This window comes from Mesoplodon densirostris, chromosome 20 (assembly GCF_025265405.1).
Source record: "Mesoplodon densirostris isolate mMesDen1 chromosome 20, mMesDen1 primary haplotype, whole genome shotgun sequence".
NCBI classification, from domain to species: domain Eukaryota; kingdom Metazoa; phylum Chordata; class Mammalia; order Artiodactyla; family Ziphiidae; genus Mesoplodon; species Mesoplodon densirostris.
The window spans coordinates 24,772,245-24,793,851 of NC_082680.1; the positions used below are offsets into that span (position 1 = coordinate 24,772,245).

The 21,607-nt window shown below is 40.1% G+C and overlaps 1 protein-coding gene across 1 annotated transcript in view; it reads left to right on the forward strand.

Moving 5' to 3' along the window:
* NRG1 (neuregulin 1) overlaps nucleotides 1-21,607 on the forward strand; it is a 1,033,559-nt gene that overhangs the window by 627,296 nt on the left and 384,656 nt on the right. The window lies entirely within an intron of this gene.

Consider the following 21,607-nt stretch of genomic DNA (forward strand, 5'->3'; position numbering starts at 1 on the left):
TTTTTTGATGCAGTGGTGAATGGGATTGTTTCCTTAATTTCTCTTTCTGATCTTTCGTTCTTAGTGTGTAGGAATGCAAGAGATTTCTGTGCATTAATTTTGTACCCTGCAACTTTACCAAATTCATTGATTAGCTCTAGTAGTTTTCTGGTGGCATCTTTAGGATTTTCTATGTATAATATCATCTGCACACAGTGACAGTTTTACTTCTTTTCCAACTTATATTCCTTTTATTTCCTTTTCTTCTCTGATTGCCCTGGCTAGGACTTCCAAAACTATGTTGAATAATAGTGGTGAGAGTGGACATACTTGTCTTATTCCTGATCTTAGAGGAAATGCTTTCAGATTTTCACCATTGAGAATGATGTTTGCTGTGGGTTTGTAGTATATGGCCTTTATTATGTTGAGGTAGGTTCCCTCTATGCCCACTTTCTGGGGAGTTTTTATCATAAATGGGTGTTGAATTTTGTCAAAAGCATTTTCTGCATCTATTGAGATGATCATGTGATTTTTCTCCTTCAATTTGTTCGTATGGTGTATCACATTGATTGATTTGTGTATATTGAAGAATTCTTGCATCCCTGGCATAAATCCCACTTGATCATGGTGTATGATCCTTTTAATGTATTGTTGGATTTTGTTTGCTAGTATTTTGTTGAGGATTTTTGCATCTATATTCATCAGTGATATGGGTCTGTAATTTTCTTTTCTTGTAGTATCGTTGTCTGGTTTTGGTATCAGGGTGATGGTGGCCTCGTAGAATGAGTTTGGGAGTGTTCCTTCCTCTGCAATTTTTTTGGAAGAGTTTGAGAAAGATGGGTGTTAGCTCTTCTCTAAATGTTTGATAGAATTCACCTGTGAAGTCATCTGGTCCTGGACTTTTGTTTGTTGGAAGATTTTTAATCCCAGTTTCAATTTCATTACTTGTGATTGGTCTGTTCATATTTTCTATTTCTTCCTGGTTCAGTCTTGGAAGGTTAAACCTTCCTAAGAATTTGTCCATTTCTATCAGGTTGTCCATTTTATTGGCATAGATTTGCACATAGTAGTCTCTTATGATGCTTTGTATTTCTGCGGTGTCTGTTGTAAAACATAGGAAAAACACTCTTTGACATAAATCACAGCAAGATCTTTTTGACCCACCTCCTGGAGAAATGGAAATAAAAACAAAAATAAACAAATGGGACCTAATGAAACTTAAAAGCTTTTGCACAGCAAAGGAAAGTATAAACAAGCCAAAACGACAACCCTCAGAATGGGAGAAAATAGTTGCAAACGAAGCAACTGACAAAGGAATAATCCCCAAAATATATAAACAACTCATGCAGCTCAATATTAAAAAAACAAACAACCCAATCCAAAAATGGGCAGAAGACCTAAATAGACATTTCTCCAGAGAAGACTTACAGATGGCCAAGAAGCACATGAAAAGCTGCTCAACATCACTAATTATTAGAGAAATGAAAATGAAAACTACAGTGAGGTATCACCTCACACCGGTCAGAATAGCCATCATCAAAAAATCTACAAATAATAAATGCTGGAGAGGGTGTGGAGAAAAGGGAACCCTCTTGCACTGTTGGTGGGAATGTAAATTGATACAGCCACTATGGAGAACAGTATGGAGGTTCCTTAAAAAACTAAAAATAGAACTACCATACGACCCAGCAATCCCACTACTGGGCATATACCCAGAGAAAACCGTAATTCAAAAAGAATCATGCACTCCAATGTTCACTGCAGCACTATTTACAATAGCCAGGTTATGGAAGCAATCTAAATGCCCATCAACAGACGAATGGATAAAGAAGAAGTGGTACATATATACAATGGAATATTACTCAGCCATAGAAAGGAACAAAACTGGGTCATTTGTAGAGACATGGATGGACCTAGAGACTGTCATACAGAGTGAAGTAAGTCAGAAAGAGAAAAACAAATACTGTTTATTAATGCAAACATGTGGAGTCTAGAAAAATCGTACAGATGAACCTGTTTGCAAGGCGGAAATAGAGATACAGATGTAGAGAACAAATGTATGGACACCATGGGGGGAAAGCGGGGGACAGGGGGTTGTGGTGGGTTGAATTGGGAGATTGGGATTGACATATATACACTAAGATGTATAAAATAGGTAACTAATAAGAACCTGATGTATAAAAAATAAAATTAAATTAAAAAAAAGGATAAGCTATCATCCATATGGATTTTCCCTGTTATACGGATAGTTCTCTTTCATTTAGTAATAAAAATGCAATGCATTATTAAGAAAAAAAAAAAGATGTCTCTGTGAGTAGGTTTCTCCGTTCAGCTTCTCTCACTAATAACCATTCCCAATTTTAATTTCTTCTTCCTTCTTCCTAGCCATGACTCACCATCCTTACAACCAACTTACAGCCAATATTTGCCCCTCTATTATTTAGTATTTAGAAAACACAACTCTTTACAAAGAGAATGTTACCTTTCATCTATATTCAAAAATCATATGCCCCAGGGCTCTTTTGATCAAAATGAGAATACATGTTGAGGTAACGGAAGGAAGTGTGAGTAGTGAGTTAGTAAATAGATTAACAGGTCTTAGGGAAAGCACTCTATGATTAAGAGATGATCATCGCAGACTAGTGCTTGATGTCTTCTTACAGAAACATGATGACCCAACCTTGAATATCTGACTTAGGAAATTACACAGGTGTGTGGGCTTTTCGAAAAGTGCACACGCCTTTGATCAGTATCTTCGATCAACTTATTCAATGAATGATGACACTATCCAATGGAACTGAAACATCTTAGGCAGGAGGGTGATGAAGGAAGAAAAAAATGCAGTAGAGGAAAAAGAAGGATGGCCATTCTTCAACCCTTGATGGGGCAGCCAACACATTTAGATCCCATTCTTTAGATGTGAACAACTTGCTCTCTTTCACACTGTTGGTAAAACAAACAAACAAAAAAACAGACACAAGAGCATCTCTTTCACCTGAGACATTGATTTGTCCTCTTTGCTCCCTGGGACACCTCCTTTCCCATTCTCTCTCTGGCTAAGTCCGAGTAGAATGTTGAATGACCTCACCATTCGTCCAGGTTTATTCTACTTTGAGAAGGTTCCCTGACCCCCTTCTAGACCAGACCCCAGATCGAACCAGTCACTTTTCTGTGTGCTCCCCTAGTCTTCCTTGGAGATTTTTTTTTCTTTTTTTTTCTCTTTTGTCCTTGGAGATTTTAATCATGGCGCTTAGGACACTCTATTACAATTATTTATTTCATGTAACAAACACCTATTTACTCTCTCCTGTGTGCCAGGCACTAATCTAAGCGATTTACAAATGATAATTTGTCTGATCCTCATCAAACTCCATGAAGGTAGGTACTATTATTTTGACCAATTTATAGGTCAGAAAACTGAGGCATAGGGAATTGACTACATTTCCTATGGTCTCATCGCTAATAAGAAGCACTAGGATTCAAGCCCCGGGGGTCAGGCTCCACAGTATATGCAGTTAGCCACTGTGCCACACAGCCTCTCTGTCCTTTGCTAGCTGGTCTGTGAACTCCCTACCTCTCGTGGTAAAAATAGCTTTTTTATTATATAAATAGTACTTGTCCATTGTAAAACTTAAGTCAATGCCTAAAATATGCTGAAGAAAGGAAAGATTACCTAGAGTCCGATTACCCTGAGCATGAAATAATCGTCATTAAAATTTTGGTTTTTATCCTTTCATGCATTTGTTTAATGTAGGACCCACCCACACCCACACAGATAGTTAAATGGGACCATGTCATCATCATTTTTTTTTTTTTTAAATCATGCACCTTATCTGCCCTCCTCCTCCCAGAGTTGCCTGTCCTGGTAAGATTCCTTAAAAATCGATGTGTGAAAAAAATCCATTTATTTCCTTCTCTCATGGCCTCATGTCTCATTTACATTCATGGAAATTGTTGGTTTTTCAAAAATGGGATCATATTAAGTGTAGCTTTTTGTGTGTTGGTGTTCTCACTCCACAATCCCTCCAAGTCACTAGGCAAAACCCTCATTCATTCTCTTCACCAGGGACATGACATTGACGCCACAGTGCGTTTAGCTCCTGTCCTATGACATTAACTTGGGTTTAGGGTCTGGACTCTTGCTATGTATTTCACACATTGTGCTGAGCACAGTGAGACCCCCTGAATAAATATTTATTGAATTTTTTTAAATGGAGTCCTATCCATAGAAGTCAGATGCTTAGAAAAACTAAACTTAGTTTTTCCTTAATTTATGAAATGAGTGTGATCCTGAATGAGTACTGAATAAATACAATTTTAGTAAGGGAATTATAATTTAAATGTAAGAGAAGAACTTACAGTTTAAAAATGTCATGTAATACATATTTTCAAAGTTAAACAAGTGTCCTTATTTTTTTGACTGATGAAAAATCAGTTTTTCATATAAAATGTTTGCTTAAAGCCACGTACCTTGAAACAGTATTAAAACACCTCTATCCACATGCAGTTCACTCCTCAGATACCTTGAGCTTTGGGATCTGGTCCCTATTTTTCCCAGCCTGTTTCCCTACTATGACTGTGTACAGAATGCATGTTCTGATGCCAAAAGCTCAGCCTCTCTGCATTGGTGCTGAAGTGAATCTCGGTGACAGAGTTTTGGGTGAAGTAGAAAAGGATAGCTTTATTGCTTTGCCAGGCAAAGGGGGCATAAGAGGTTCCTGCCTCGAAAAACTATGTGTCCCAACCAGGGAGGATCTGATGAGGAGTTGTATAGCAATAGTTCAAGGGTGGAGTCGCTGACAAGATTAGGGTGTGTGCAGGGTCTCAGGTGGTCAGTCTCCTAAACTTGACGAGCTTCTCTGGTCCCTTGAATCTCACCTCAGGTGGTCTCTTGGCTGCTCCTCCCTTGATTCGCAACTGTTTGAATCTGCCCTTTGGGACTCAGGGAAGGTCATGGAGGCTGGAGTCTTGCCTACAAGAAATGTGGGGGACAAAAAGGCTTTCATGCCCAGGAGGGTCCTTCTTGGTATCCATTCTGCCCACACTAAGCTATTGCCAGCCCTGTAAACACATAGGTTCTTTCATATGACTGGGTCTTTGTCATCCCTCAGCTTGGAGTAACATTTTTTATCCTCACAGTTCCCACTGGTAATTTCTGCTCATCTTTTCCGTTGCTGAAATGCTTCTTCCTCTGCAAAACTTTCTCGAATCTTCTCTGATCACTCTCCTGCACAGTTAGTAACATTCATTCATTTGATCCCATTGAATCTGTCCTATACTAAATCACAGCACTTAGGTCTTCTATTTTAATTCATCTATATCACCTCTAAGACTGTGATTTTTCTTTTTAATTTTAGGGTTTGGAGTTTGTCTTTTTCATCCTTTTCGCTAGTAGTCTTCTCGGTGTCTGGCATGTAGAAGCTGTTCAAATATATCTGTTGAATGAATGAGTATAGAAAAAACAAAAATGTTCTGCATTGGAATCATGAAAACTGCCCAGTAATCTCTAATATTAAAAAGCTCAGTGGCATCTTAGAAAAAATAATCTGGGAGCACTGAGACTTTCCAGAGGGCACTTCCTCGGAAAAGGAGCAGCAAGGGCTCTGATCAGTAGTTGAGTAAATATCCTCTGAGGCCCCTGATTATCCAGACATTGACAAAAGAAAGGCTCTCCAAGTCCTGCCACTGTTACTATAAGGAAGTCCCAGCTCAGATGATTCACAGTTAAATATTTGCATGCCCTCTGGCTAAGAAAAATAAAAGCCACGACATTCCAGAGCCTTTAGGCATGTAAGATCTAGGGCCATTCCCAGTTATTTCTCCTTAGAATCTGGTAACTGAAAAGGCCCTGTTTTATAAAATCAAGACATGTAAAAATGGAGAGGAAGTAGAATAGATATCTGCTTGGCATTCACAGAGTGGAGTGTACCCAGACCAACAGACTAATTGTTAAAATTGATGTTTTGATACTTTGATATTTTTGTTTTCTGTTCTCTGCCCTAAGCTAGAAAGATGATGAAGCATGGTAAATGTTATGAATAAAGAAGGGCAAAACACAAAGAAATTATTTTCCCAGACCCCGCAGCGGGCTGAGCTCACAGTCCTCCAACACCAACAGGCAGGGCCCTTTGTGGAGCTCAGTGTCAGCTCCACTCCCTTGGTGGGCACTTTAAATGTATTTGTCTCACAACAGCCCTGAGAGTTCAGTGTTATGATGGCCATTTTCCAGATAAGAAGATAGATGTTAAGAAAAATAGGAGGCAGTCTGCAGAGGCTTTCAGAAATGCTGTGTAGAAACCTCTGCCTCTAGACGTATAAACCTATTTCTTTATTGCCTGAAAACTTGCCATTACAGCTTTATTCTTACGGTTTAAGGCAATGGAGCCTTCCTCATATGGCTAACGCACATCTTTCCAAAATCTTACAATTCATTTATTATCCAGTGTGGGTGAGCTTATCAAATCCTTTCCAGAAAACAGTTGTGATTAAGAAGTGCAAACAATTATCCTGTTATTCTGCCATGTCTTCACACATGCAATGCCCGTAAAGCTCTGAGTGGCAATTCTTCACCAATCCACTGTTACCCTGGGGCCAGCCTTTCCTCTGTAGGCCAGAAGTATAAAGTTATTCATATTTAATAAAATACGCGTAATGTTTGAGGACCTAAAAACCACCAAGGAGACTCTTCTGAAAGCCTCCACGCTGAAAGGCTCCCCAGGACTGGGAAATAAATTATATGCGAGAAGGAATAAAGAAGTCAGTGGCTCACAAAGTAGGCTTTCCATAAGTTTTTTCCAGAAATAAGATTATGTCTGATGGACTGGCAGATAGAGCCCCAGTTTATAGTCCCAGCTCTGGTGCAATTGCTGTACAATTGGTACTAAGGTATACTTCTCTACTTGTTTTGTCACTATCTTGTTTTGGACCTTGGTCATAACACTTCCTCTCAGACACATATCTGAAAGAAATACAGCTCAAGGGGCACCATCTCGTCACCATGCTGAGAGGCCTGTGGGCCTCACAAAGAAACACATGTAGCCAGATCATGTCCCTAAGCATCTGATACAGAAAAGTACAAAGCCAGGAAGACAAGGGCACCATGGCATGCCCCCTTCACCCACCACACATATCCCCACACCTGAAACTACACCCAAAGGAGGCCATCACTAAGTGTAAAACAAGTGACATCATGGCTTGCCCATACAAGAACCTCATTTAAGATCAGTCACCTAATTCGGAGCACTTTCTTCATTTGGTCTTAGAGGATAAAAACTTTTTTACTGGGCTTCCCTGGTGGCGCAGTGGTTGAGAGTCCGCCTGCTGATGCAGGGGACATGGGTTCGTGCCCCGGTCCGGGAAGATCCCACATGCTGCGGAGCAGCTGGGCCCGTGAGCCATGGCCGCTGAGCCTGCGCGTCCAGAGCCTGTGCTCCGCAACGGGAGAGGCCACGACAGTGAGAGGCCCGCGTACCGCAAAAATAAATAAATAAACACTTTAAAAAAATCTTTTTTATTTCAGTTTTTTCCTTCTTCTGTTATCTACTACCTTTCTCTGTCATCACACATTTGTTGAGGGCCTCCCCTGTACTGGACACTTATCAGTGCACTGGAAGTAGAATGATGGTCAGGAGAGGCAAGGTCATCGCACTTATATTCTAGTGAGGGGGATGCAGATAATACACAATTAATAGGATAATTTCAAGCACTGAGCAGTGAGAGACAACAAAGCAGCGATGGGGCAGAGAAAGAATAACCAGGTGCAGTCAGGGGGTTCGCTAATGAGGTTGTGTCAACATTCCTCTCAGGTGGACCTGAGGTTTATAGGACAGGAGGGGTCTAGGCAGAGAGGATAAGAAGTGAAGAACCCCAAAGGCAGGAATGAGTCCAGTGGGTTCAAAAAATTAAAAAAAAAAAAGTCTTTGTGACTCAAGGAACGCAGGGAAAAGATGGAAGAGACTGGCTGAGATCAAGTTACACAGGCGTTTGTAGGCCATGGTAGGGTTGAGATTTTATTCTAAATACAATGGGAAGTCATTTGAGGGATTTCAGCAAGGGGCTTAGCTGATCAAATGGACTGTGTGAAGGGCACTAAGGCTGCTGCGGGACCAGGTGAAGCAGCAGAGAGAACAATTGTGACTCTGTGGCAGCGTCCAGGTGAAGCATGATGGCGGCAAAACCAAAGTGGTGTCACTGGACACAGCGATGTGGCTGGATTTATGATCCACGTTTGAGGTGGAGGCCCCACGAAATGAGGGGGATTTCAGACTTAAAGCTCTCGTGCCTTGAAATAAGGGCCACATGGCCTTAACTTCATATGAACACGTGATTGATTAGTCCGTCCCTTCCTTGGAATCCAATTCTGATTGAGGGTAGGACCCTGAGTGGCTGAAGAAACAAAGAGGGTTACCGAGGGAAACAAAAGTTGAAACAGTAAAGAAAGGAAAGCCCGAGGTAACAAAAAGGCACATCACCTATTACGTAGCAGTCCTGAGTGCCGAGCCTGATATCCTGCAAGCTACCAAGTCTATTTTCTTGTGACAGTGCCAGAGCTAGAAAGATCTATAGGTGTCACCTAGGCTATTCATCATCTCAGGAATGAGAAGGCTTATGAAAGGTGGTTGAGATGCCTTACCTGGGGTCACAGATCTAGTTATTAGTATGACCAAATTTAGAGCTTTTTTTCTCCTGGCTCTCAGGACTATGCTTTATGAGGACTTCTTCATATATAACCTAATTTGTTCCTAATAGGCTTGTAATACACAGTGCCCGAAAGTTAAAGATTACTCAGTGTCTGCCTTAAGGCATCCAATGTGTCATTTGAAATTTTAGGGCAAGTGTAACACATCATTAGAATTTCACCCCCTTGTTTTCTCCCCCTTAACAGGAGTTACCATGAGGTGAAGTCTACCTTCTTTATTTTGGTTGAGATGAGTTGCTGTACAGTCTTAACTTGGTGCATGCCATACAATTACGTACTATTCTACAACGATCCAATGTGTCTGATAAATGCCCAGCATTCATGCTCATCAGGAAAGTTAGCCTTGGAACATTTATATGGACAGGAAAAGGATGGTGGGAAATCAAGCAGGCAGGTGGATTGCACTGGATTCTTGTCTCAGACAACTTGGACTTCTCAAATCTAGTGCTGATTTCATGAGACCTTGGAACAATTTCATTCTCAGTGAGCCCCAGACTTTTCAGTAAGAGAGAAATGACGGGTAGTTTATGGGGCGTTTTCACATCCTTAAATGCAGGGGCATTTTATAAATATATAGTTGCTGTCATTCTTCAGTGAAATATTTTATCACCTGGTGGAATGATACTTGGAAAAGTTCAAACATGCCAAGGTGCCCATTCTGTAATCCGGAGGATGTTTCTATTTAAGCTTATTAGCATCTCAGGTATTAAGCATCTCACCGCAATGGTTTCATCTGACTTCAAGTCTCTATTGAAGCCCTTGGGAGCTCAATCCTGTCCAAGGAGCTTCCAGGGGAGTTCAGAGCTCAGATCCACTGAAGAAGGGAGAAACAAGATAAGGAATAGATCCCTGATAAAGTAGATGAAAAAGTCAAATCCGCTGCCAGTTTGAGTGACTGGCACTGAGAGGTGGCAGCCAGGTAACTGTCGTTTTGTGGAGTCATGGTGTTTCAAAGAGGAGAATAGAAACCTCTTTTTTCTTCTCGCCATTATCTGCGTGTGCTCCGGTGCTCCCGCCCGAAGCAGCCTACCTGGATTTGACAAGTTTGAAAGCAGACAGAAAGTTGGATGTGCATCCTGGATGCATATTGTTAATAAAAAGGACTGAGACAATTCAAATGGTAATCTAATAGTAACCATAAAAACGAATTCATCATTTCCTCTCCTGTGTCCCTACATCCCAGGCACTCACTTTCTCTCTCTGACTTCTTGAATTAGAGTTTAAAGTTAATGAGAATAAGCATCTTCATCAATGAAATACTTTAAATATGGTAGCATAGACTTAAAAAGGTCATGTAATTTGATAGACTGCATATAAAAGCGGTCCTCATGCGGTGGAATGGAAGACCAAGTCTGAGCTCTGGTCCTAGCAGGACCTTCCCAGGCAAACATCCAGAAAATCACATGACTCTTAGTGCTGTGTTGTTTATGTCTATTAAGTGGGTATGATAACAATTACAAAAACTCACGCTTGATGAGGACTTTTCCTATGTTAGATACCCTGCTAAGAGTGCTCCATGCATTATCTAATTTAATCTTCGCAACCAATTTATGAAATAAGAATTTCTCAGACAAAGAAAATGAGGTTTAGTAATTTGCCTGTGGTCATAGTTGTTCAGTAGCAGAGGGAAGATTCCAACCCAGGCAACCTGACTCTGGAGTTTATCTTCCTGTCAACCTCACCTAGTCATTGGAAGTTGAATGAAATACTGTTTGTAAGCTTGGGAATAAAAAATACTTTCAATGAGAAAGTTTTTATTTACCATTTCTATTTTGTGTGTGTGTGTGTGGTACACGGGCCTCTCACTGTTGTGGCTTCTCCCGTTGCGGAGCACAGGCTCCGGATGCACAGGCCCAGCGGCCATGGCTCACGGGCCCAGCCGCTCCGCGGCATGTGGGATCTTCCCGGACCCGGGCACGAACCCGTGTCCCCTGCATCGGCAGGCGGACTCTCAACCACTGCACCACCAGGGAAGCCCTACCATTTCTATTTTTAAAAAATAGATTGTAATCTCAGTAAGGATCATGTTATCTAAAAAATGTGCTTGGTGAGGTCTGAGACAATGGCTTTTAGAAGTCAGGCAGGAGTGATTTCAAGAAAACCTGGTTTTCTCCTTTCCCTTGGTTGCTGGAGGGTGAGATGGGGGTGGTCCTAGGACTTCCGTCGTAGAACTAGATATAGGGGCGTGGGAAATGAGAAATGTGGCACTGCTACACAGTGTGCATACATTTATTAGCCGTGTAATATTATATTCATGTCATATTTCATAGTGTACAACATTTAAAACAATGCACATGCATGTGCACAGACATGCAGACACACACACACACACACACACATTTTGTCCTGTTTTGGGCTGCGCCATCTGCTTAGGCAGGCTTAATGACAGGGGCGATTCTGGCCCAATTCATCCATTCTGAAATTGAAAGGTATTAGGATGGTACAGTATCTGCCAGATCCTGTAGGAAAAAAAAACACCTCGTTCTGTGCCTCATCTTCTCATGACTATTTTATAGGAAGGCCATGTCTGCCTACCTCCCTTTGGTAACCAGACTTGATGTTGGTGTTGCTAGGGTCCTGTAAACCTGGTACGAGGATGTACTTCCTTCTGGTAGAAGACGTCTTAAGGAAGCAGGAACGGAATTAGGCAAAGGAATGGATATGTACCATATAAGTTTTCTGGATGTGCCAGCCAACAAGCTCAGCACTTTACAATCATTGTCTCATATAATCCTCATCACAGGCCCCTGAACGAGGTATTGTTATCTCCTTATCACAAAGAATGGAGCCTCAGAAAAGTTTAAGAACTTTCCAAACTTTCTGAGAATAAATGTTAGAGCTGGGATTCTAACTCAGTCTCTTAGACCATGCACCCTATACATCTTTTGCTATAATAGGAGTCAACAAACTACAGCAATGGACCAAATCTGACCTGATACCTGGTTTTGTCAATAAGGTTTTATTGGAACAGAGCCATGACCATTTGTTTCCATCCTGTCTGTGGCTACTTCTGCAGTAAAACAGCCTGGTTGACTAGTTCCAACTGAGATCATATGGCCTGTAAAGCATAACTTATCAACTGTTTGGCTCTTTACAGCAAAACTTTGCCAACCCCGGACAATACCTAAACGCTATAGATTCAGCTCAGATCATTTACTTCAGTGTGTCTACATTTTTACATGTATCTCCAAAATCCAGTGGGTAAAGGTCTATAGACTTCCTGTTTTAAGCTCAGCTTCGTCTGTATACATGTGTTTTGTTCCAGGAGGGCATGAAGCAACCTGGATTCCAGACAAATCTCCAATCATGAGTCATGTTTAAGAGGGTTCTATGCACTTTGTATTTCTAGAATATGTTACTTTCATAGAAATCAAAGTACTTCCTAAACCTGCTCATTTAGCAGGCACATGGACAATTAGCATCCTTCGGCAGAGTAGAGAGGAGTTATTCACTCGGAAAGAATGAAACACCAGGCATCTCAGGGGTGAAACCCACATTACATCATCTGCCGGTTCTGCATAAGTGTGTAAGGTCATAGGAATGAAGTCTTTGGCCATCAGGGTTTTTAAACTCTTAGATTTCTAAGGCAGGTTTGAGGTTCTACAGATCCTGTGGTCTGTGAGGCCCAAGGATAAAACCAAAAGAGTAGCAATTCAATTAAAGCTGCCTTAATTCCTGCCTAGTTGCCCAAACGATACAGGCATGAGCAGAGTAGGCTGGCTGATCTCATTTGTTTATTGTCTGTGTCCTTTCTCAGGGGCTGCTAGATGTCCTATAATCTCAGTTGTTCAACAAAACCTTGTTGCAGTGTTCGAAAATAGGTAAAGGAAAGGCAGGGACATTTTTGAAGGAATCTTGTGACTTCCAAAGCATAAAGAAGTATTTCTGCATTAGTGAACAAACTATTACAAACTCTTTTTTTTTTTTTTTTTGCGGTATGCGGGCCTCTCACTGTTGTGGCCTCTCCCGTTGTGGAGCACAGGCTCCGGATGCGCAGGCCCAGCGGCCATGGCTCACGGGCCCAGCCGCTCCGCGGCATATGGGATCCTCCCAGACCGGGGCACGAACCCGTATCCCCTGCATCGGCAGGCGGACTCTCAACCACTGCGCCACCAGGGAGGCCCCAAACTCTTTTTAAGTGCCATTTTAGTCATAGTAACCCATGTAATTCCAGCGAAAGTAATTTATCCCATGTGAAAGTAAAGGCCTATTTGAGGGAATGTATAAAAGACTAATTAGTCTATCAATTTAAAATATTTGATATCAAAAATGCTTGAAAGCAATGTATCCTATGTGAGCCTCTGCTTTGCAATTTTTAATGCCATTTGTTTTGTCATAATCCTTCCCTTTTTTATTAATGATATCATTAATAAAAAATATTTTTAAAAGGTTGTTTCAGCCAAGTCCATCTCCAAGTTACTTGAGTTCATGTTCATGCGTGGGTGTTTTTTAGTGGGTTAGTATCCAGAAATTTGCACATTCTGGAGCAGAGACAAAAATCTCTAAGTTAAGAGAATGAGAGAAAATATTTGAAACCATATGCCTGATAAGGAGTTACTATCCAAAATATAAAAGGAACTCCTACAACTCAATAGCAAAACAAATAAGAAAAGAAAAATAATAATAACCAGATTTTAAAATGGGCAAGGGACTTTAATAGAAATTTCTTCAAAGAACAAATACAGTTGGCCAACGGGTACATGAAAAGATGGTCAGCATCACTAATCATCAGGGAAATGCAAATCAAAACCACAAGGGGATATAACCTCACACCTGTTAGGATGGCTATTATCCAAAAAACAAAATTTGGCAAGAATGAAGAGAAATTCCCACTGCTGGTGGGACTGTAAAGGGTGGGTAAGGATGTAAATTAGTGCCGCCTTTACGGAAAACAGTACAGAAAAAAATTTTAAATAGAACTACCATGTAATTCAGCAGTCCAATTTCTGAGTATTTTCCCCAAAAAATTGCAGTCAGGGTTTTGAAGAGATATTTTTACTCCCATATTCATTGCAGCATCATTTACAATAGCCAAGATATGAAGGCAACTTAAATGTCCATCAACAGATGAATGGATAAAGAAGATGTGGTATATACATACAATGGAATTTTACGCAACCTTTTAAAAGAAGGAAATCCTACTAGGTGTGACAACATAGATGAATCTTGAAGACTTTATGCTAAGTGAAATAAGCCTGTCACAGAAGGACAAATACTGTATGATTCCACTTCTATAAATATCTAAAGTAGCCAAACTCATAGAAGCAGAGAGTAGAATGGCAGCTGCCAGGGTCTGGGAGCAGGTGAAAATGGGGAATTGCTATTCAGTGGTTGTAAAGTTTCAGTTCTACTGCATTGTACACTTCAAAACTTATTGTGATGGTAGAACCCATATAAAATGTTCTTACTACAATTTTTAAAAAGTTCGAAATGAAAACCATTTTGAATCAGCCAAAATAGCTCATAGACTTCCTGCTTTAAGCTCAGTTTATGCTCTATTATATGCAAACATGGTACCTGGTTTCCCAGAATAGAACAGATTTACTATAAAATGGTAAAAAATGAAAGTAAGACCAACCATCACAAGAGCTAAGATTTGTTTATGTTGTGCTAGGCACTGGTCTAAGTCTTTTGCAAGAATTTCATCTTCCCAACAATTCAATAAGTGAGTGTTGTTGTTACTATTTTAATGAGGAAACCACTGGGCAGAAAGCTTCAATAACTGATGAAGTTTGCATAGCTGATCAGCTGATCCACTGCAGCCTAGTTTCTTAATGCCAGTGCTCGATTGTCTCCCCAGAAAATTCCACTCCCACCTCTCAGCTGCCTCTTGATAATGCTGTTAAATTACTGATGTCTCCTAACAACAACTTTAGAAGTTTTTAGCTTAAGTTTATGCTAATGCTTAATGTTATGTTAAGTTTCCTGAACCATATTTAAGAATACGGATGAATCTTGGTACATGTTAGAAAGATTTCACTTAAACATGGTGAATAAAAGTAGAGGTCTCTTTGTAAAAAACAAACAAGCATCTGTTTTCTAGAAAATCCTCTGACATGCATCACTTCATTCCCTAACAATGCAGAATAAATGAGGTGTTACCACTGTGTACATCAAAGGTAGATGGGCTTAGATTCAGGCAGGAGGCGTTTCAGTTCTACAGAGCAGGCTGGGATGATTAATGAATACTAATTGATGGTGATGAGATCTTTAAGAATAAGAAAAATAAATTGTCTTCTGGAATTGTTTCTGGACCACCCCCCCACCACCGACCTCATTTTGAAGTTGTGGATAGACGTGACAGTTTTACAATGCCAAAATAATCTGTTCCGAAGAGGAAAATGTTCATTTAACCATTTAGACTGCCTTATGCTGAAGAGTCAGTCACATAAGGCTTTGAAACTGTTTGGTCAGCTTGTTTTGGCTGTCTGTAAATATAATCTTCCAAATACAAACCTCAGAAAATGTTTCAAAGAATAGCATATAATTAGTATTTGGTTTAATTTCCTGTCAGCTTTTATTTTATGTATTTAATCCAACTTGTTAAACCTTCTTTGTGATCCTGAATGTTTTATAGAGAATAACATTATATTTAACTTTCTAATTCTATGTGAAGTTCAAAGTCGGGATTAGTTGATATTTTTACATCCTCAAATTTAGAAACCTAGTATAAAGTCTTACATAGATTAGCAAATGTTTACCTTTCGTAACAGAAATTTAAAGAGTACTCTAGTTTGTTTATGCCTTTGCTAATGGTCCTTCCTGCTAGGAACTTTAGAAACGTTAAATGTCCATTTAGTCATGACATACACACAGCCTCAATGACCTAACAGGCGGATTTGCAGAGCAATCACCTTGCCAGCTCATGGCAGCCAGAAGTAAAAAGGAAGGTGGTAGTGGTGAATCTGTTTTTATTACTTGATGCTTAATCATCATGAATCAGAGACTTTTATGAGAAATCTTTAACCATCCCATGACAGATATGCTCACCAAAGATGTACAGATTTTTGCTTTATTAGGAAAATTGTTTAGGCCCTAATTGTATGTATGTAAGAAATTGTTCGTTGAAAAATTTAACAGTTATCTTATGCTACATCAAACATCACACCGTTCTGAGCTCAGTTTTCTCATGCCATCAGATTCTATACAATGTGATTTTAAAAATTCAATCCTGGTCAAAAGGAGTCCATTAGAAGAAAGTTGTACTATATGAAATTGTAGCTCAAAAAATGCTCTGTCTCCCCAGGTTGGTAACAGCCTGGTGGTGGTGATCTGTACAGAAAGGCCACTATAACGCCTAGGAATTCCTTCAAGGCAAGGTAGATTAGTTTCTAAACCCTGAAACACATCAAAATTACTAAAGGAACTTCAAAATACAGGTCAGGGCTCCTCCTCAAAATATGGGAAGGTGGCACTTGTGTACCTGGAATTACTTCCATTTTAACTGCACCCATTTGAGTTCTTAGAAGTGGCAAGTATTTTATGTGCCTCCCTCACATCAGTGCATCCCAGATCCATGCACTTCAAAATTATATTAGGGAAGAACCACATCTTAGCTCTGCAGAAAACTCAACAGAGTTCACTTGGCAATTCAGACTATAAAAGCCACTTAGTTTATTGTTAGATGTTAGTGTAGAAGACATTGACATTTATTATACAATTAATGTATTATATATTCTGCTGCTCAGGAAATGGTAAGACCTGCTAATCATAGTCTGGAAGCTAACCATTCAAATGGATCCACAAAGGACTCCATCTTTTTCGACTTGATACTGAGTTCTTCATGTGTGAGTGGTGACCCCATAGTTATCCTGTTTCTGTCATTTCAAAGTTCCAAAAGCATGAGGGAAATTCAGACTGCCATGGCTACGGCTTAAAGCGATTGGACAGTTTGAGTGCCTCAACTGTTCCTACACGGGTAGGTGGAGTCAGGGCCCCAAAGGGACTCTTCCTCCCAGTGTTTTATCAAGCAAGTACAGAGGCCCAGATGTTTTATATTTTCACTGGAACACAATGTATGAGTGTTTTTATATTTAAGTGTTTTTTTTTTACATATTCACATGGAAAACTCAAACAGAATGGAAGGATATATATGACATGAAAAACTAAAATCTCTCTCCTCGTTTTACCTTTTATTCCTTCCCTTTAATTCTATTGTCCTGAACGAAACACTGTTGACATTTCTTATGTGTATGTCCAAAACTGTTTTGAGTGGACATAAGTATGCACACACATGCAGATGGGTAGCTAAAGCTAGACAGCTGGCTCTCTGGAGTCCTTGAATGGAAATAGGACAATTCTTCAAAAGCCATGTCTTGCTTTAAGCAAACATTAGGGAGCATCTCTGGAAAAAATATTCATATTTAGCTCAATCTGTTCTCCAATTAATTAAATTAATTACCATAATCCATGACAGACTTTTTCCCCTTCAAATAAATTAATGATCTATTTGTAAGTTAGTGTTATCTCACATATGCTGATCTGTCTTTCTGGAGGTCCCTGTTTTGATGATAGACTCATTAAGAATAGGAATCCTGCAGAGTCTTTTTTAAAATATTTATTTATTTATTTTTATTTTTGGCTGCGTTGGGTCTTAGTTGCAGCACGCGGGATCTTCGTTGTGGCATGCGGAATCTTTCATCGCGGGGTGCGAGCTCCAGAGTGCGTGGGCTCCATTGTTGCGGCACACGAGTTCTCTAGTTGTGGTGCATTGGCTCAGTAGTTCTGGTGCGCGGGCTCAGTAGTTGAGGTGCATGGGCTTAGTTGCCTGACGGTATGTGGGAACCTAGTTCCCCAACCAGGGATTGAACCCACATCCGCTGCATTGGAAGGTGGACTCTTAACCACTGGACTACCAGGGAAGTCCCCTGCCGGGTCTTGAATATGATCCCCAGGAACCCAAAATTTTCAATACATATTGGTAGAAGTTCACTGTCAACTCATATGCACCTCATATAACAAATTGATTCAGGCAGCCCAGATTCCTGAGCTCTCTTCATTGACACCTCGAATAGTAACGAAATTATGGGAAATTTACGCAACTGAAATCCTCTCTTGTTTGGTGTAGTTATTGCTTTTCCATGTCCTTTTAAAACACAAAGATCTGCAACCAAGATTTTTAATACGCAAGAAATGGTTTTAATGTTCTGCATTAAGTAGATTGAGGAAGGTTAGACAAAACAGTATTTGCAAGATTTCATGCTGTGAGAGTGATGAGGATGAAGGGTGAAATTAATGAGTCTGAAATGGTCGTGACTACAAAGTTGTTTTTAAAATGTCACTTTCTCGAAGAACACAAGCTTGAAACTCAACAAGCATGAATATAGGAAGGCCTTTTTAGAGAGGCTGTGAGCACTCTCACAGATACACATTTGTCCATTTAAGATCCCATCTAAGCTGTGGGCTGCAATTGCATATGCTCCTCTTTCTCTTCCAAGTTGTTTGGCATCCAAGGTGCCACCTGGTAACTGGGTTGGAATCCTGTGATCCCATCTTTTGCCAATTACTTCAAAAGATTGCTTGAGTGGTCCGCACACCTACTTTCCTTTTCCCTTTTAACTCTGGCTGCACAGTTAATCCTAGCTCCAAGAGTCAATTTCCTTCTCATATCTACCTAGACATCCTGTCTAAGCCCCTTCTGTTTTGTTTTGTTTTTCTCCATCTCACTTCCATCTATTTCCTGTTTATTTCAGGAAAACCTCTTCTCACACCACTTTCTGGTCTTTTCCATCTTCTCTCTCCTTTCTTGACCACAAAATAAAATTTGTCATGAACAAAGGTGAGTGTCTGGATGTCCCTGGAAATATTTGAAAGTGACATGAAGAAACCGAATGCTATCACTCTTTTGAACTTCCTTTAGGGACAACTCAAATATTTCCCTTTACCTTTTCATCCCACTAGAGTGAAATTTCCCTCATACCTTAGATCTATTTTTCAGTCAAAATATTAACAGATTTTTCTACATTGTTTATGGTGAATGATTTTTTTTCTTTTTATTTAAAGCTTATTTGTTTATTTATTGCCGTGTTGGGTCTTCGTTGCTGCGTGCGGGCTTTCTCTAGTTGTGGTGAGTGGGGGCTACTTTTCGTTGCGGCGCATGGGCTTCTCATTGCAGTGGCTTCTCTTGCTGCGGAGCACGGGCTCTAGGCGTGCGGGCTTCAGTAGTTGTGGCATGCGGGCTCAGTAGTTGTGGCACACGGGCTCTAGAGCACAGGCTCAGTGGTTGTGGCTCATGGGCCTAGCTCCTCCGCGGCATGTGGGATCCTCCGGGACCAGGGCTTGAACCCGTGTCCCCCACATTGGCAGGCAGATTCTTAACCACTGTGCCACCAGGGAAGTCCTTTTTTTCTGTTTTAAAAAAATATTTTATATACTCTAAAATCATAATGAATTACAATTTATACTAAAAAATACAGCCAGTTACTTAAGTTTTAGAGTGTGTTTTGAAATTCTAACTATAATATCAATGTCATTGTCTGCTATCATGTAGCATATGTATAGATTTGGGGCCTATACTAGGTGAAATAGTCTTCTGTGTTAGACTAGATTGAGACACAACCACTGTGTATAACATACCTTTTATGGGACTATGCACTCCAAGGTAAAACAACTATTTTAATAGTCACATTTTAAATATATCCAGTTCATATGTTGCACTACTTCTGTTTTCCAAAGATGGCTAACTTGGGGGGATTGAGAAGGGAAAAATAATGGTTCAAAAAAGGCCACCAGACTTTTGTTTGGGGCAAGGTCCAAATCTTATGCATCTTTGTATCCCAGCAAAGTGCATTTAGTAGGCGTTAAATAACACTGTGTGGGATATATGAGTTAGTGAGTGAACCAGGTAAGCATAAAAGGTATTGACATTCCCTGTTCTGAATTCCCACAGTTGAAAAATACCCATTAGCTCCCTTTTATATTGGTGATATTTATAAAGTACCATCAAGATACCTTTAGGCATTCTATTTTTAAAATACATTGTGAATCGGAATCCCATTGATTTACTTCTGTGTTTCATCTTTTAATGGTTCTGCCTCCCTAGGGACAGGACATATCTTGGCAGGCAACACGGACATGCAAATTTCTCACTGCCCCTTAATAATCTGTCTTTATGGAAAATCATTGAACTTATGACTACATTTTCTAAACAATTTTTTCTCCAGATTATGATACCAGGCATTCCAAATTTATAATAGGGGACCGTTTGTACAGACTGAAAAGAAAAGAATAAATAGGAGAACTGGTCCACTCTGAAGAGTCTTTGAGGTACCACACACATGGTATGCATAAAGGGATAGTTCCTTATCCTCTTTTTTTTTTTAATGTCTCCTTGCACTTCTTTTGGAAACTTCACGCAATATTTCTAGATAACCAGGGCTAGAAGTGAGGGGTAGGACAAGGTACTAAAAAATATGAGAAAGAGAGGTCCTAGGTTTCCTGTAAGATACATATGAGATGGTTATATGAGTGAAGTGCTCTTTCTATGTGAAATAAGCAGTGTTTGGAGGTAGCAAAGGAATAGAAAGGTAAGCCCTGGAGGTGTTCAGCTGCCAGTCTCACGTCAAGCTCTAACTGGTGGTCTTTGGTGACCCCTGGACTCACCGAGTGGTAGCTGCTGGCCATAAGCTCCACCAGGGCTGCTGGTCCATGTTGGCTTTCCTCCTCAGCCATCTGCTTTCTGATTCTCCTCCTTCCCAGGACTCATCTCCTTGCAGTGACAGGATTGAGGCTCTCAAGATGCACATCTCATTTCAAAATGGATGTGTTAAACAGATGTCTTTCTTTTTTTAAAAAAATTATTGAATGAAACATTCCTTAAATTCTACACTGCTTTACAATTTTCAAAAGTTTCACACACATATAATCCCATAATAACCCCTTTTAAATCCCCTCCCCCCCTACATTGCCCCTCCCCCCTTCCCTCTCCCCACTGGTGACCACTAGTTTGTTCTCTGTATCTGGGAGTTTGCTTCTTTTTTGTTTTATTCATTAGTTTGTTGTACTTTTTAGATTCCGCATATAAGTGATATCATGCAGTGTTTGTCTTTCTCTGTCTGACTTATTTCATTTAGCATAATGCCCTCCAGGTCCATCCATGTTGCTGCAAATGACAAAATTTTATTCTTTTTTATGGCCGAGTAGTATGCCATTGTATATATATACCACATCTTCTTTATCCATTCATCTGTTCATGGGGTCCCTTTTTTGCTTGAGTGTACTTGAATGAACAAATCTTCTTCCTCCAGAGTTTGGAGGAAATGGGATGAAACATTTCAGCAGAGAAAATAAGGGGCATGAGTGGTAGCTCTCCTGGATCTCTTCCCTTTCTTGGGGGAGATCAACTTTGAAAGGATTTAAAAATATACCCTAAGTGGTCCCTGCATACCATCCTGCTGTATGGTTGAGGAGGACAGGGAAAATAAACATTGCCATAAACAAACAGAATAATAAATTGTAAGAAGGCAACAGAATATGTTTTTTACTTGAATGTTGAATCTTTAGTTCTGAATGTGCTCCTTCTCTCCTTCCAGAAAGCTCCAAAGTATTCAAGATTTTCATTTTCTGGAGTCATGAGTTAGGTGCACCTCTTTTCTCTCTGAGTTCATAATTCCTTCTGGGAAATTTTGGAAAATAATTCTTCCTTTCTTACCCCCACTAAGTGGTGACTTATCTTTGTGAGTTTATAAGTAACTAAGGCCCATTTCTGATTAGAAAGACAGAAAGGTGGATGAACGTCAGTTTACATTTAGTTAATGAAGATGTGGGATTTCTCTAACAGATTGAAAGATTGCTGACATCTAGCCCTGGGCCTGGCACACAGAAGGTGCTCATTAAAAGTCTGAGAAGGAGACTTGGGTTCTAATCCTGGATGTAAGAGTATTTACCCTTTCTAGGCCACTGTTTCCTCATCTGTCAAATAAGAAACACTAA